Source organism: Phascolarctos cinereus, unplaced genomic scaffold (assembly GCF_003287225.1).
Source record: "Phascolarctos cinereus isolate Bilbo 61053 unplaced genomic scaffold, phaCin_HiC Scaffold_2;HRSCAF=192, whole genome shotgun sequence".
Taxonomy (NCBI): Eukaryota; Metazoa; Chordata; class Mammalia; order Diprotodontia; family Phascolarctidae; genus Phascolarctos; species Phascolarctos cinereus.
Window position 1 is genome coordinate 11,246,520 of NW_027555625.1, and position 16,280 is coordinate 11,262,799.

Below are 16,280 nucleotides of genomic sequence, written 5' to 3' on the forward strand. Positions count from 1 at the left end.
CGAGGCTCGCGGACCGGGGACTGCCAGGAACCTCTGGGCCGGTGGCCGTCCGTGCCAGCCTTTTTACAGATGCGGACCTTGAGTCACAGAGGGATGAGGCCTCTTAGTCCGACTCCCACGTTACAAATGAAGAAACTGAGGTACAGAAAGGCAAAGTGATTTGTCCAAGGCCACATGCCAAAGAGCATAGAGCTGGAAGGACCTCAGATGCCCTCTGCTCCAACCCCCTGAAATGGCTTGTTCGACATGGCGCCCAAGTTCAGAAACATGCGTGTAGAAGAGACCTCGGAAGCCAGAAGCTCGTCCAGGGGTGGGGAACCTTCTGCCTCGAGGTCACGTGAGGCCCTCTAATCCTCAAGTGCGGGCCTTTGACTGAATCCAAACTTCACAGAACAAATCCCCTTAAGAAAAGGATTTGCTGTGTAAAACTTGGACTCAGTCAAAAAGTGGCACATGTGTTCTCAAGGCCCCAGGTTCCCCACCCCTGAGCTAGACCAACCCTTATTTTTACAAATGAGGAAACTGAGGCACAAAGAAGTGAAACAGTTTGTCCAAGATGGCACACAGCCTTCCTCGGTGCAGAGAAGCCCAGCAGGAAAGGATGAATTTTCTGAGCTGCAGCAAGTGACAAAACAACCCTGCCCGCCTAAGGCACCAGTGGGGGAGGGGAATAGAGGAATCTACTCTGGTGGCTGGCGTGGCTCCCAAACCGTGACATTCTCGAGCCTGGACTTCTCAGATGAGTTCCTAGTGTACCGCACTTTACAAAGTGCTTTGTTTATTTAGGCCTGTGTATTAGGCAATTCAAGTATTACCATTGTTCAGTCGTGTCTGATTCTTCATGACTCAAGGCGGGTTTTCTTGGCAGAGATACCAGAGTGGTTTGCCCTTTCCTTCTCCAGCTCATTTTACAGCTGAGGAAAATAAGGCAAACAAGATTAAGTGACTCAGATTTGAACTCAGGTCTTCCTGACTCCAGGTCTGGAGCTCTTTGCCACTAGTATTATTAGCCCCATTTTATTTGTGCCCAAAGACTAGACACTTAGCCCTTCACATGCTCTAAAGTTCATGTCTGTGGGGGGAGTTTTCTGATATATGTATCCTTTTTTTTTTTTTGGTGAGGCAATTGTGGTTAAGTGACTTGCCCAGAGTCACACAGCTAGTGAGTGTTATGTGTCTGAGGCTGGATTTGAATTCAGGTCCTCCTGACTCCAGGGCCAGTGTTCTAGCCACTGCACCACCTAGCTGTCCCTCCTTCATATCTTGAGCCCCCATCCACGTGTGAAACTGAAGACCTCTAAAGCAACTCAGATCATGATTGGTTAATGCCTCACTAGCAGAAGGATATCTGGGAAACAGCAGCAAAGAAACATCAAAATAATTGAACTGGAAACAGAGGAGACCATTTCCCAAATGAGTCGGAAAAAGGAAGCTTCTCTTGTCCCAGTTTTTGCATGCACATGGCACCATGTTGGAGCTATGACAGGAGCCCATTCCTTAAAGCTCTTGGCCATCCTTCTTCTGCCCCAGCTGGTGGGGCAAATCCACCTGACGGCCCAAGTCAAGATCTGAGTTGGCTTGAGAGGTCTCCAGTTTCACAGCTGGATGGGGGCTCAAGGCACGGAGGATACATGTAACAGAAGTTGTTGCTATAGAAGTCTTCTTCACCTCCCTCATAGCCAGCACCCTGAGCAGACTCGTCCATGTGTCTGCATTAGCTTGGCTCTCTCTTTACTTTTGGCAACGCTGTGGGCAGCAGCATCCAGGCAGATGGGTGATGTAATGGGTAGAGCTCTGGGCCCTGGAGTCAGGAAGGTCTGAGTTTAAATCTAGCTTCAGACACTTGGAAGCTGTGTCACCTTGAGCAAATTCATTTCAAACTTCATTTCTGTCTGCCTCAGTTTCCTCATCTATGAAATGGGGATAGTAATAGCACCTATCTTTCAGAATTGTTATGAGGATCAAAAGATATAATATTTGCAAAACACTTTGCAAACCTAACTATTATTATTACCTGTTATAGTCAGTCCTGGGACTTTTGGACAGTTCCATAAGCCAGATCCCTTTGTCATGTTCCCACATGGCTCTGATTTTCTGCCTTCCTTCTCTGTCTCTAGACCATAACAGTATTGCTTCAACCTAGCACTGCATCCTTCATCAAAATCTAGGTCCTCTCCCAGTCAACTACTGCTTGGGGTTTTTGGCCTCATGTGAAATGTCATTAAAGTCAACAAACATTTATTAAGTACCTGTGATGTGCTGGCGCCATGCTAAGTGACACAGAAAAAGATTAAAGACGGTCCCTGGCCCTCAAAGAATTCACAGTCTAATGCAGGAGATAACATGAAAACAATGGGTACAAACAGGGTATATACAGGATAAAATGGAGATAACCTCAGAAGGAAAGCACTAAGGTTAAGGAGGACTGGGAAAGAAGTGCAGATATCTCCTCTTATCACATTTTTCTGTTGTTTTTCTGTCATGCCCAACTCTTCATGACCCCATTTGGGGTTTTCTTGGGAAATATATTGGAGTGGTTTGCTGTATCCTTCTCCAGCTCATTTTACAGATGTGGAAAGTGAGGCAAATAGGGCTAAGTGACTTGCCCAGGGTCACACATCTAGTAAGTAGCCGAGGCTGGATTAGACTCAAGGTGATGAGTCTTCCTGACTCCCGCCCTGGCCTTCTATCTACTGCACCACCTTACTGTCCTATCTTCCTAATATATAACTAATTTCTGTAGTGTTTAGGCTGTACCCACAGGGCATTGGGACGGGGGGCGGGGCGTGGAATGAGGCCTCTTGAGGGAGGGACAGGAGGCAGCATGTACCAAGCAGGTCAGACCCAGCACCCCCAGACCACCTTCTCCTCTCAGACCCTGATCAGGCAGATAGCCCAGAACCCTGAATCCATGAGCCTGAGGAATAGGAACAGTTTCTGATTCCCAGGCAAATGGGTCAGCATCAGAAACTGATCAGATTTGATCAGTGGAACTGACATTCAATAAAAGGCCTGACCTTTTATTCTGGGGCAGCCCCCTAAGGACCAGGGGATCTTTGCACAACAGATTTGCAGATGAAACCACCTCCCCCCCCCGCCCTCCCCCCCCACACAAACACACACACACACATTGTCTACCCCATTAGATTGTGAGCTCCTTGGGAGCAGGGGCTGCCAGGCTTTTCTCAGTGTAGCCCAAGCACTCAGCACAGGGCTTTGCACACAGTAAGTGCTTAATAAATGCTTCGTTCACCCAATTCTCTATTGCTCTCCTTTGTCTTTGGTCTTCTCAAACCAGTCAGAAAGATAACAAAGCAAATCCATGAGGGCACAGGTGAGAGGGTCACAAGATAAAAGGGACAGCTTTGATTGTAGAAAATGACAAAGTGTTTACCCAAACGAATCCAATGCATTTAAAATCGGGCTAAAACTCTTTACAACAAATTTCTCTGATAAAGCTCTCACATCAAAGATATTTAAGGAACAGATGCAAATTTACCAAGAAATCAATCGTAAAAGGGTCCGAAAAGGCAGCTTTCAAAGGAAGAAATCAAAGTTGTCGAGAACCATATGAAAAAATGTTCTAAATCACTAATAAATAAAGAAGTACAAGAATAAAGAACACCTTGAATAAAGAGGAAAACAGATCAATTCAGCAGCAAAGTCAAGTCCCAAAGAGTCATAAATGTAGGGCTGGGAGCCCCCTCAGAGATCATCTATGACTCCCTCGTTCTAAAACTGAGGAAAGTGAGTCTCATGGAAGTCAAGTGACTTGTCCAAGGATACATAAGTAGTAAGAAGCAAAGATGGGACTTGAACCCAGGTCCCCATAGGCTAAATCTAATGTTCTTCCCTCTTTTCAAGGCAGGCTGCATAGGTCTGGAAAAGAGTATGAAAAAATTATGGAGGTCTTAGTGGACTGTGAGCTCAAGTTGAGGGAAAAGTATGACAAGCTACCCCAAAAACCAAACTGGATTTTAGGTTCCATGAAATAAAACAGTATCCGAAAGGTGGGAAGTCACAGACTTGCTGCTGGCTGCCCCGGTGAAATATGCTTCGGTCTGGGGCACCATATTTAGAAAGGTGACAAGGTAGAGTGAAGGCCACTTACAAAATGGAGTTGCTTTGGTGTGGGCATTGGGAGAACCAATCAGATTCTGTCTCACCAACACTGACTCCACCTTGTGCTGCCACATTCATTATCCTCCATCTTGTTGTTTTTCTGCAAATTGTTCACAGGAAACTAGATGGTGCAAGCCATCATTGTTTCATAAATGCGAAGTGGATGCAATTAATCAGCAGCTCTCAATTCTGGGAAAAGAAAGACATTGAAAACCTACCTGCCCCACTCCCAACTGGACTGAAACTCATTCTTCCCTTCTCCCAGTTTGGAAAACCCTTCATCTTTCCTCCAATCAGAAATCAGATTACCTAATGTTGTATCCTGGTTTGTATCCTGTTAATTGTTTTCTTTTAATTAATTGTTCTTCCTTTTTTTTTTAAATATGTAACAATCTGTCCCACTCTGTGTTCAGGGTCTTTGGACTGACTGGGGAGTCCACTGAGCCATTTATTATGCCTGTTTTGCTAATAAATCATATAACTTCAATTTTGTTTCCTCAGTTATTATTAATTATCTACAACAGAAGTCAGCAATAAACTGAATAACATCAAGAGAAGGGCAGTCAGGATTGAGAGGGCCCTGGAGACAACACCATTGAATAAGGACTCAGAGCCTTAGGTCTATATCCAGAGGCAACAAGAGTGGAGGGCACCACTAAGAAAAGCCCAGGTTGGTGCTGCGAGGGGAGGGGAGGGGAGACACCATGGAAACCACTGGAAATGACAACAACCATTGAGGCAGCAGAGCACCCAGACTGGGGTACCCCAAGCCCCGGGGCTCCAAGGTCCCTAGATGTCTCAGGTGTTCTTAGATGACACAGAGAGCCCTGATGATCAGAGAGGTGGAGGTTAGCACAGGAAACCAGATAACCCAGATTGAGGCCAAGCAGGGTCTCAAACATCCAACCTAAAAGTGTAGAAAGTGTGGAGCTTAGCACTAGCACAAAACCCCAGTTCAAGAACCAAAGAGAAAAGTATGGACTCCTACAAAAAATTATAATAGCTGCAGAGATACCCCAAAATCCAACCTAGCAGAAGAGAACAGCTCCACAATAAATTGCAAGCAGAGACATAATGGATTTTTCCACAAGGACAACATGAATACCTAGAAGGAAGGAAGCAAGAGATAAAAATGAAATAAAAGCTCTGGAGGAAATAATTTAAAGGAGAATAAATAGCTTAGAACAGAAAATGGTAAACCTTACCCAAGTAACCAACTCACAGGAAATTAAAATAGACTGAGCAGAAATCAATGACTCCAGTAGCAGCACATAGACAGCATTTAATAAATGTATACTGTTTGCCCACCTGCCATGTAACAGCAAGAAATATTAGAGTAAAAATAAAAGATTCAAAAAATAGAAGAAAGTATAAGGTATCTGATGTAAAAAAAAATCATTGACTTGAAAAAAAAAAACCCAGATCAAGGAGAAATAATTTTAAAAATAATAATAATTAAATAAAAATAAAAAATGTTAAAATAAATTTAAAATCTTTGGACTCCCAAAAGCCATTTTTTAAAAAGGTCTGGACATTATATTTCAGGAAATCATAAATGAATACTGCACAAATCAATTAGAACCAGGGGGCAACGTGAATATAGAAAGAATCCACCAATTACTTTTTTTCCCACCAATTACTTCTTGGAAGAAAAAAACCCAAAGTCCTAGGAATGTCATAGTCAAACATTCTAGACATGAGTCCAGAGCAAGCAAAAGATGTAGGATTGTAACTAAGAATAACTTTCCAATCAAAGTTGAGCACAATCCTGCAGGGGAAAAATGAATTCTAATAGAAGAAAGAACTTTCAATTATGGTCGATGAAAATACCAGAGCTCAGCAGAAACTTGGAAGTGCAAATATAAAACTCAAGGGAAACCTAGAAAGGTAAATCCATATGAGCAACTGGAAGGGGCTGTCTCTGAAGAAGGCTAACATTTCCAAAATGAGGATAATCAGGCTTCCAATCGAGCCTGGGGCATTTGGCATGGGCTGCATAGGTAGACAGAGAGTGACTCCCAATTGGTAGAGCTAATGCTGAGTAAAACACGACCCTGAGTCCATGTGTGAGAACAGAACTGGTGGAAGCTTCTTCTCCTGGGAGGTCTTTCTGGTGCCACTCTTCAGCAAAGACTTGTGGAAAGTAGCAGATGTGTAAAGGAAGCCAGCTCTTCCCTAGAGACTTTTGAGAGTTTCCCCTTGGGTGAGATGGGGAGGTCTCCCATGATTGAGCTGAGATTTTAATTAGCTTCCATCTAAAAAATTCATCTCACTCTACCTCTGACCATGTCACTCCATGCACCTATTTGAAAAACTCCCATGGCTCCCTGACACAGAGTAGGCACTTAATCAATGTTTCAGTGAAACTGAACTGAACCTCCAGGATGAAATATAAAATCATCTGGCTCTTCGAGCCCTCCAACCCTGGCCCCTTCCCCACTTTCCAGTTTTCTCACATTTTCCTTCCCTCCACTCACTCTGTGCATGGTCATAAGCAGAACAGCCCTCCTGATCCAGAAGAAAAGATTAAAAGGAAAAAAAGGAAAGAGCTGGAAATGGTGGGGGTGCCTATCAACCAGGTCACAGCTGATCAAACCAAAGGATATAACAGTAATGAAAGGCAAAAATGACCAAAGAGAGCATTTCAGAGCTTCTGGGAAGTAGGAGCTAGAGCCAAGGAAATTGAGTAGAAGAATTTACCTGATAACAAAAACATTTTAAAGAAAAGCCATTTTGAAAGACTCAAAAACCTTGGCCAAGGCAGTGACTGCTGTCTCCTGAGGGCTCCTGATGAAGCCCCCACCCACCTCCTGACCAGAGAGAAGGGATACAAGGTAATACAAGCAGCATGGCATAGTGGCTTTAAGGTTGGGTATACAGTCCAGTCATCTCCCTTGGGCTTCTTTGTACATGGAAATGCTCCGGGGGCGAAGGGGAGGGAGGGATGATAACTTCAAAAGGTTTATTTTTTACTGTATTTTTAAAAACATTGAATGCCAGAGATATCAGCACATAAGACTGTAAGTCTGGAAGGAACCAGTAGAACATAGAATGTTAACTCTGGGTGGAAACTTAGAACTTAGAACATACAATGTCAACTCTGAGTAGAGATTTAGAAGTTAGAACAAAAGAGTTTCAGAGCTGAAAGAGGCCTCAGAACTTAGAACATGGGATGTCAGAGCTAGGAGGGGCCTCAGAACTTAGAACACGGGGTAGCAGAGCTGAAAGAGGCCTCAGAACTTAGAACATGGGGTAGCAGAGCTGGAAGAGGCCTCAGAACTTAGAACATGGGGCGGCAGAGCTGGAAGAGGCCTCAGAACTTAGAACATGGGTGTCAGAGCTGGAAGAGGCCTCAGAACTTAAATCATGGGGCGGCAGAGCTGGAAGAGGCCTCAGAACTTAGAACATGGGATGTCAGAGCTAGAAGAGGCCTCAGAACTTACAACATGGGGCGGCAGAGCTGGAAGAGGCCTCAGAACTTAGAATATGGGGCGGCAGAGCTGGAAGAGGCCTCAGAACTTAGAATATAAGGTGTCAAAGATGGAAGAGGCCTCAGAACTTAGAACATGGGATGTCAGAGCTAGGAGGGACCTCAGAACTTACAACATGGGGCGGCAGAGCTGGAAGAGGCTTCAGAACTTAGAACATGGGATGTCAGCGCTAGAAGAAGCCTCAGAACTTAGAACACGGGATGTCAGAGCTAGAAGAGGCCTCAGAACTTAGAACATGGGATGTCAGAGCTAGGAGGGGCCTCAGAACTTAGACTCTGCAATGTCTAGGGACATTGCAGGGACCCTAGTGCTAGTCTGACCCAACCTCCTCACTTAAACCCTTTCAAAAATTATTATGGAAGAAAGTAGCACCGTTCAGCAAATGTCATGTGGTTAAATTGAAATTGAGACCTTAGTTCCTCCTTTCAGTCGTAGGCTTTCTCTGGATTTAGCTCTTTGAAGGAAGACCTTTTCAGAGTGCCATTCTCTGGGTTTGAATGATGAATACATATGGTATGTGTGAATGCTGATCTGGCTTGCCCCAGTGAGCCTGGGCAGCAAAAGTGCTCAGAGGTTTTGAAACAAGCCAACAAATTCTGGGAATGGCCTCTGTTCCTGCCAATCTCCCAGGAGTTTAACATAGAAATTCCTTAAAATGACATTCAAGGCCCTTCACAATCTGGTCCCAATGGCCTCAGGGCCTGCTAAGATCCCCTTCTGAACTCTGCCTCCAGCGCTCTTGTTGCCCTCTTGTTTATCCAGGGCCCTAAGCTGTGGTACCCCACCATGGCCTGGCCCACCCTGAGAGGCAGCAGAGCAAAGAACATGAGAGTTAGAATCAGGATTCTTGGATTTGAATGCAGAGCTTACCCCTTAAAACTTCATGACCCTAGGCAAGTCACTGAACCTCAGTGCAGGACCCATGCTAGGCCCATGGTAAGCACTTAATAAATGTATGTTGGCTGGCTGAGTGACCCACCTTAAATGGTAATTTTGAGGAAGATGCTTTGCAAAATTTAAAAGCCCATAGACAAGGAAACCACTGAACCAGCAGCAATGCAGGTTCTGGGCACTTTCCCTTCCCCCCTCTCCTGCCCCTACCTCCAGCCCTGTGTGCTTGTTCTGTGCTTCATTTTCCTCCTCCAGGGGACTGGGACTCACCTCATTTGGGGGAATTTGGTCAGACCTGGGATTTCATCCATGTAAGGGACTCTTTCCACCAGTGCAACTTCTCTGCAACTTCCCAACTTAGAGAGTTGAGGGGAGGACAGAGGAATCATCATTAGCTCAAGGACACACAGCCAGGACAAGTCTGAGGCAGGATCCAGGTCAACTCCAAGATCAACTCCCCATCCATTAGGCCACGCTGCTTCTAGTCAATACAGGGGGGCCGCAAGTCTTAGCGTGGCTTTAAACTGTAATTTAAACTTTAGGTTGACCCTCGAATACAGAGTAATCTGGGTCACGCCCAGATGATGAATGTACTGTTCCTGAAAGGTAACAAGCTGGCCTGTTAACACTGATCTTCAAAACCTAGGAGGTCTTCACCCAAACAACTACTCTAGAGGTGGGGATTCCAGGTAATCAGGGAGCTACACTGTCTGTCCTTCCAATCAAACCACTCCCTTTTCCCTTTGCCTACTCAAGGGCATCTTCTTGCTCCTCAGGGGCCCTGGTTTTTACAGTTGCTTAATTTCAGAAAAGGGAACTATCCCCAAACAAAGATATTTTGTCAGCGTCATGGAGGACAAGAGCAGTTTCCGGGTGGAATGGTCTGAAATGAGAGGTCAGGAATGAAGACAGCATGGGGAAGAGAGAGGGGTAGAGTGCTCTGTCTCCATCTTCCCCAAGGAAGCCTTTAAAGGCTGCCATTCCCAGACTTGTGCTGGAAGGGAACCTGCTCAATTCAAACATTCATTAGCAGACGTCCACGTGCCAGATGTGCTAGGCACAAAGACCAAAAACATGGAAAGTCTCTACCCTCGATGAGTTTCCATTCTACTGCACAAGTTGGAGACAGACCTCCAGTGCTTAATCAACGGGAGCACATGGCAGACCGAAATGCTGCGTTTGAGATCAGAAGATCACAGATTTAGGGAGGGAGGAGAACTTTGAGGCTGGCTAGCCCAACATTCTCATTTTACACCTGAGGAAACTGGCTCAGAATATAAAGTTCTTGGGAGTATGGATTATTTCATCCGTTATCTTTGCACTCCCAATTCCCAGCACAGGATAGGGGCTTAATAAACGCCCTTGGAGTGCTTGTTCAAAGTCACTCAGGAGATGAGTCAGGACTTGAACCCAGGTCCTCCACCTCTGAGTCTCTTGCTCTTTCCACTGATCAGCCGCCAAATCCAGGTAACAAGCACCTAAGAGTTGTGAAGGGACCCAAAACTCAAGCTGCTTATTTACCAAATCAGCCACCAGCAATGCTTCAACCAAGCTGCCAGTGACTCTGGTCCATGAGTATCGCAGAGGGCCGCTGGGAACTACAGCTAAGAGAAGCTTCTAAACCAGGTCAAATGATCAAAGTAAGAGTAGATCACTGCGCAGAAAGAGCCCAGCCCCAGAGATGGGGGAGAATGAGGAGTCCTGTAATGACCGTAGGAAACCAGCAGAGGGCAGCCACCTCCCAGCCAAGCAAGCCCTGCCATGAGCCCGCCCAGTGTAGACATGGAATATGAGGCCGAACCCACTCAAGTCATTAGAGGGGAGGAGCTCAGTGACTGCAGGAAACACCGGGAGTGACGTCAGGAGTATGAGATGATTCACAAAGTCACTGACGCAAACAGGGTAGAAATAAAACTAGCTCACGCATCTAGGCCTTGAAGATTTTCAGGCCCTTTCACAGTGGGCACAACCACCCTTGGAGGATGTGGTATTAACGTTATTGTACCCACTTCGCAGAGGAAAAAAACTGAGGTTCACAGCTAGGAAGCATCACAGCTCTGATTCAATTCTAAGTAGTCAATAAGCATTTATTAATCATCTACTATATGCCAGACACAGTAGGCTGGAGATAAAAAAAAAAAAAAGAGCCACTGTCCTTGACCTCAAGGAGCTCACATTATAACTTCAGTTCTCCTGAGTCAAAGTCGGGGCTCTGGCCCAAGGCAGCATCATGCTGCCTTACCAAGAGTGATGCGGGGAAAGGGCGAAGGAAGATGAAAAGAGGTAAAGAATAAATTCAAAACTTGGAACCGAAAGTAGCCTGGCCCAGAATCTCAGGCTCCCAGAATCTCAGTAAGAGGGGCCTGCCCTGAAAAAATCATATTGGGGGTGTTAACTTTGCGTCCCCCTTTGTCAGCCAGGCTGGTGAAGCCTCTGGACCCCTTCTCAGAGGGAGTTTTAAATTCATAAAATAAAATGCATGGGATTATGAAAGAAACCAATTATTCTGAAATAATTACCAAGATCTATTTTTTTTAAAACACCATGTTGCCAGACTCATCCTCCTGAGTTCAAATCTGGCCTCAGGCACTTACTAGCTGTGTGACCTGGGCAAGTCACTTAACCTCGTTTGCTTCAGTTTCCTCATCTGTAAAATTAGCTGGAGAAGGAAATGGCAAACCACTCCAGTATCTCTGTCAAGAGAAAACAAATGGGATCACAGAGAATCGGACATGACTGAACAAACAACATTACGCTAAGTGATAGAGATACATAAAAAGGCAAGACACAAAAACCAAAAACAAAACCCAGTCCCTGCCCTCAAGGAGCTCAGTGGATACAGATCCCCTTAAATCAGGGATTCCTAACAGGGGTCCATGCGTCCCTGTTTGTGATAGATTTCAGAAGGTCTATGAACTTGAGTGGGAAAAAAATTATATCTTTATTTTCACTAAACTCTAATTGAATTTTTCATTTCCTTCTAGTATGAATTGCATATACACACATATATGATTCTGACAAGAGTTCCATGTGCTTCACCAGACTGCTAAAGAAGTCCATGATTCAAGAAAAGTTTAAGATGCCTTATTCTATAATTTAATAAATAAGTCTTGGGAAGTTGCTTGAGGAAGGTAGAGATTAAGTGATTTCCACAGCTAGGAGGTGCCAAAGATGAGACTTGAACTCAGATCCTGCAGGCTCAGAGGAAGTCTACCCATCATATCACTCTTGCCCAAAATGGAGGAGAATTATAAAGTTTCAAAGAAACCGCTTATGTCCCAGGAGAAGTGATCCATTTACTGGAATGTAAATAAATACTGGCCATTCGTACCTGACGCCTTTGCTCTAAAGTCCCCTCTGTCCTCTCTGGAACCTTTCCATCTCTAGAAGGAGGCGCTCCCAGAATCCTTCTGGTTGACCCCCCCCCAACCCCAGACATCCCGTCTTCTACCTCATGGGACACTGAGGGATACCAAGGCGCACAGAGCTGCTCATGGTGTTTCTTTAGATGCATAAAGTGATGAAGTAGGATTCACCTCCATTTCCTCAAAAACTCAGAATGAGAAGAAAGGGGAGTGCCCATGCTAAGGCCAGAAGAATCCAGAGGACTCAGGATTGTCCTTTGACCTCCCTGTTCTCTAGCTTGGCTGATCCCTGGATTTGATCTGAGATTCTGGATTTCCCTACCGTTCTTCCAGTGTCCTCTTCTACAATTAAGTTAGGCGGCACAGGCTGTTGCTGGACCTGCAGTCAGGAAGACCTGAGTTCAAATCCTGCTGCAGATCCTTCCTAGTTCTGTGGCCTTGGGCAAGTCACTTAACCTCTGTCTATAACCTCAGCGGTAAACACAGAAGTTTGTAGGTAGAGAATCTCTCTCCCTGCACTAGAGATTATTATCCTCTTGTGTCAAGAATCATCTCCCAGGGCCCTTCCACCCCTAGAATCCCTCGGGTATCTAGGAAGGCAAAGCTGATGAAGTCTTCTGACCCTGGTGGGGAGGAGGTGGAAAGGGTCCTCCAGGCCAATCTGCCTTGGAGAGCTAGAGATCTAGTGCCAGGGATTGTTAGGGGCTGCTTGTCACCTGATGCCCTTTGTCCAGAGGCTGAGCCCACCTCCACCAGCTGCTGGCCTTGGTGCCCTGATTAAAGAAAGGGCTTTTGAACAAAGGGAAATGGAGCCCTTCTCCATGGGGCGCCACAGCACCTCTCTTTATTTGTTTTATTTTTAATAGATGTTTGATTAGTGTTTTCCTTACTTCCCAAAGTGAGTCCCTAACAAAACGAAGAAGAGTAGCCAAGCAAACCAAATGGACACATAGGCCATGCTTAGTGGCCATAGGAGCCCCTTCTTGGCAGAGAGGAGGGAAGTAGGCATCCCCGTAGGTCCTCTAAAGTCAAGGTTGATCACCTTACCCCATCCTACTCTTTGCTATGCCAAGTGAAGCCACGTGAATTACTCATGGTCCTTGCATGGGGCCACAACTTCCCTACCTTGTTGCTGCATGCACTGTGCCTTATTCCTGCGATGCCCTTCCCAATTCCTTTCCCCCAAACGCCCTCCCGTCCTTTAAAGGCAAAAGCAAATGCCACCTGCTCCTGGAAATCTTCCTGGATCTTTCTACACCCTGAACATCACTGGTATTTGGTTCATGTGTCTGATAAAGCACTTCTAACACATTATAGTTTTGTAGTTTGAAATGTGAAACTGCTGCTCTTAGGGTCAGGAAAACATGAATTCAAATCCTGCCCGGGCGAGTCACTTAACCTTTATCTGCCTCAGTTTCCTTGCCTATAAAATTGGGATAATAATAGCACCTATATCCCAGAGTTGTTGTGAGGGTGAAATTAAAGTTCTATCTATAACGATGATTGTGCTGATCATTATTATTGTTATTTTTATTTCTTAATGTCTCAGATTTTTCCTGCATCTGGAAATGGCTACAATAATAGTACCAACCTCTCAGAGCTGTTGGTGAAGATCATACGATATTTGTAAAGTCCTTTTCCAACCTGAGAGGATGACGCGGTCCTGTCCTACTGCCCCAGGATCAAAGAGCTAGAGATGGGAGAGATATTAGGGTACCCAAAGGAACATACAGCCCAATGCTCTCATTTTACAGATGAAGAAATTGAGGCACTTAAGGGGAAGTGACTTTCTCAAAGTCACACAGGTCTAAGTGGCAAAGCTGGAATTTGAACCCACCTCTTCTGACCACAAATCCAGGGCTCTCTCCACTGTCTCTTCACAGTGTGGAAGCTCCACCAGGGCAGGCATCAGGAGCAGGGCTGGAGGTTTAGATGTAAGCTTCATACCTGCCTCAGAGCCTACCACATTGCTTCATTTAAAAAAATAGAATTGTGCCCATTGGCCAAGTGAGAAAGGGGCTCGAAAGGTCTCCAATAGACCAGGGTGTCCCCTAGCCCCGAGGTTTTAAGTTAAAGTAATACTTAGAATAAAAGGAAGAAAAAAGATTTTTTTTTTAAAGTTAGCAGTCAGGAAATGAGAAGGAAACCACAGCTCTGAATAAGGATTGGGGGAGGGGAGGGAGGAGGTCCCTCCCTTCTTTTAGCTTATTGACCATAAAAACTGATAAATCCCCAGAATCAAATCCATCTGTAGTGGGGGTCAAAGTACAGTACATGATCCATGTGGTGTGGTCCTCTCCCCAACAAAAACAAACAAAAAACCATGCTTTTATTTCCAGGTGAAATGGAGTTTAAGTGAACATCAGGTCAGGCCTGAAGAGGAAGAGAAGTGTGTGTCTTTTTGTAAGCACCAGCGTACAGCATCTGGCCTTCCCTTCCTTCCCTCCCTGCCCCGGCTCTCCCTGCCTCCAGCCACCAGGACTCTGAAGCAGCTGGGGCCCTCGACTATGGGATGTAGATCTGGAGGCCCCCCATGCAGAGCCTTCCAGCACCTTTCCACTTGCCCACCTTCCGGGCCTGCTCCTCCTGCAAGCCTGCCCACATCATCCCAGAACGTTGAGGATGGAGGGGACAGGAGGCTCATTTCACAGAGCAGACAGCTGAGGCCCAGAAGAGTGCTTTCTGCCTCTCAATGTCCTTTCAGTGACTTTGGTCCCTCCTCTGCATTCCTGCAATACTTATCAGTACAACAAATGAATCAAAACAGTAAGTCAGGGTGGCCTGCACTGTGACCAGTCCTCTACCATTGCCCAGAACTGTTATTTAAACCCATCCTGGTTACTGAGCTTTTCATACGGCCATCTAGAGTGCTTGCTGCTTTTCTCCCCATCTAGATCAATTACTCGATCAACAGGCATTTGTTACGTCACTGCTATGTATAAGATACTGCAGCTAGCACTGTCCTGTCACCATCAGACTGGTGGCTGGCCCAAGCAGCACTTTTCTGAGGAAGAGACAGCCCTCCTATCAGTCGACAATCAATGAAGCCCCTCCCTAGGTACCAGCGTCTTGCTGGGTGCTACCCAGCGCCAGATGGGTAAACACTGGAGATTCACAAACTCAATATAAAATAGGGACACTAACAGCTGCGGAATGAGCAAAGGCCTTTGACACGACCCTAAAGGGAACTGGGGCTCAAAAAGGTGGTGGTTAGGAGAGAAAACATGCCAGGTGGGGGCTGTCCTACAGGGGCCATAAGAAGCCGGGGGGGGGCAGTCTGGCTGGAGTATTGAGGGCTTCAGGGAGACAGAAGGGTCATTGTTCAGGAACAGACAATGAAACACCTCAGATGCCAAAAAAGGCAACGACGTATTTGATTGCAGAGGCAATCTTCTCTGGGCCTCAGTTTTCCCATCTGTGAAATGAGGATAACCCTCGAACAACCTACCCACTAGGGTTTTGTGAGGAACAAAACCAGGACAAAGCACTTGGTCATTATGGGAGATCAGCAGTTCATCTGTAACTCTGACTCTTGTCCAGTTGAGTAGGCACTGGGAGGTTAAGGAATTCAGCCAGTTCACAGGGAAGCCTGGAATCTGTTATGCCCCACCGACTCTCATTTTCAAAGGAGAGATGCTAACAGCTCCTATGGGAAGGAGCCGGAAGGGAGCTGGGAGCCTTCTGGTCCACCCTCCTCTTGGTGGTGAAGGCAGTGAGGCCCAGAAATGAAGTGACTTGATCAAGGTCTCAGCAAATGGCAGAGCTGAGATTGAACCCCAATTCTTTAGCTCCAAATTCCAAGCTCTCCCCACCATACCACACACCTGTTGCTTCCATTTGGTTCCTCTTCCTGGCTCAGGTTTCTGGCCAGCCTCTCAAAATTCAGCCTTCCCCAGTCCACTAAACCAAGTTTCATCTCTTTCTCTGTCTGTCTCTCGAATTCTGTCTCTTTCTGTCTCTGTCTCTCCGTCTGTCTTTCTCCTGGGCCTTCTACCTTCTTCCTTCTGGACTAAGCCATCCCTTTTCTCTTTTTTTGTTTTTTTGTTTTGTTTTGGTTTTTTTTTTGGTTTTTGCTAGGCAATGGGGTTAAGTGACTTGCTCAGGGCCACACAGCTAGTAAGTGTTATGTGCCATCCCTTCTCTCTTCAAGAGGCCAAGAGCTAACTGCTGCTCTTGCTTACTCATTACCAATTAATACCCGGGCATCAGATTTCCAGAGGTCTCTTAGCATAGACCAAAATCTATGTAGAAGGCCATTCTGGGCTTCAGGAAAGACAGCTCCCAGACACAGATGGCAAGAGAAGTTTCATCAGCCCAATTAATTCATGAGTCATTTTTTTCAGCACAGGAAATACAAAACCGTATCGAGCTATGAGCAGGCTAAGAAAAGTTACTCATTACAAAAATACCC

General features: G+C 45.7%; 1 long non-coding RNA gene across 1 annotated transcript; it reads right to left on the minus strand.

Moving 5' to 3' along the window:
* Nucleotides 1-13,369: 13,369 nt before the first annotated feature.
* On the minus strand, nucleotides 13,370-13,988 carry LOC144455486 (uncharacterized). Its single transcript, XR_013484183.1, has 2 exons — nucleotides 13,707-13,988; nucleotides 13,370-13,559 (listed from the first exon to the last, which is right to left on the minus strand). It is a non-coding gene; the product is annotated as an uncharacterized LOC144455486 (long non-coding RNA).
* Between the last annotated feature and the right edge of the window lie 2,292 nt (nucleotides 13,989-16,280).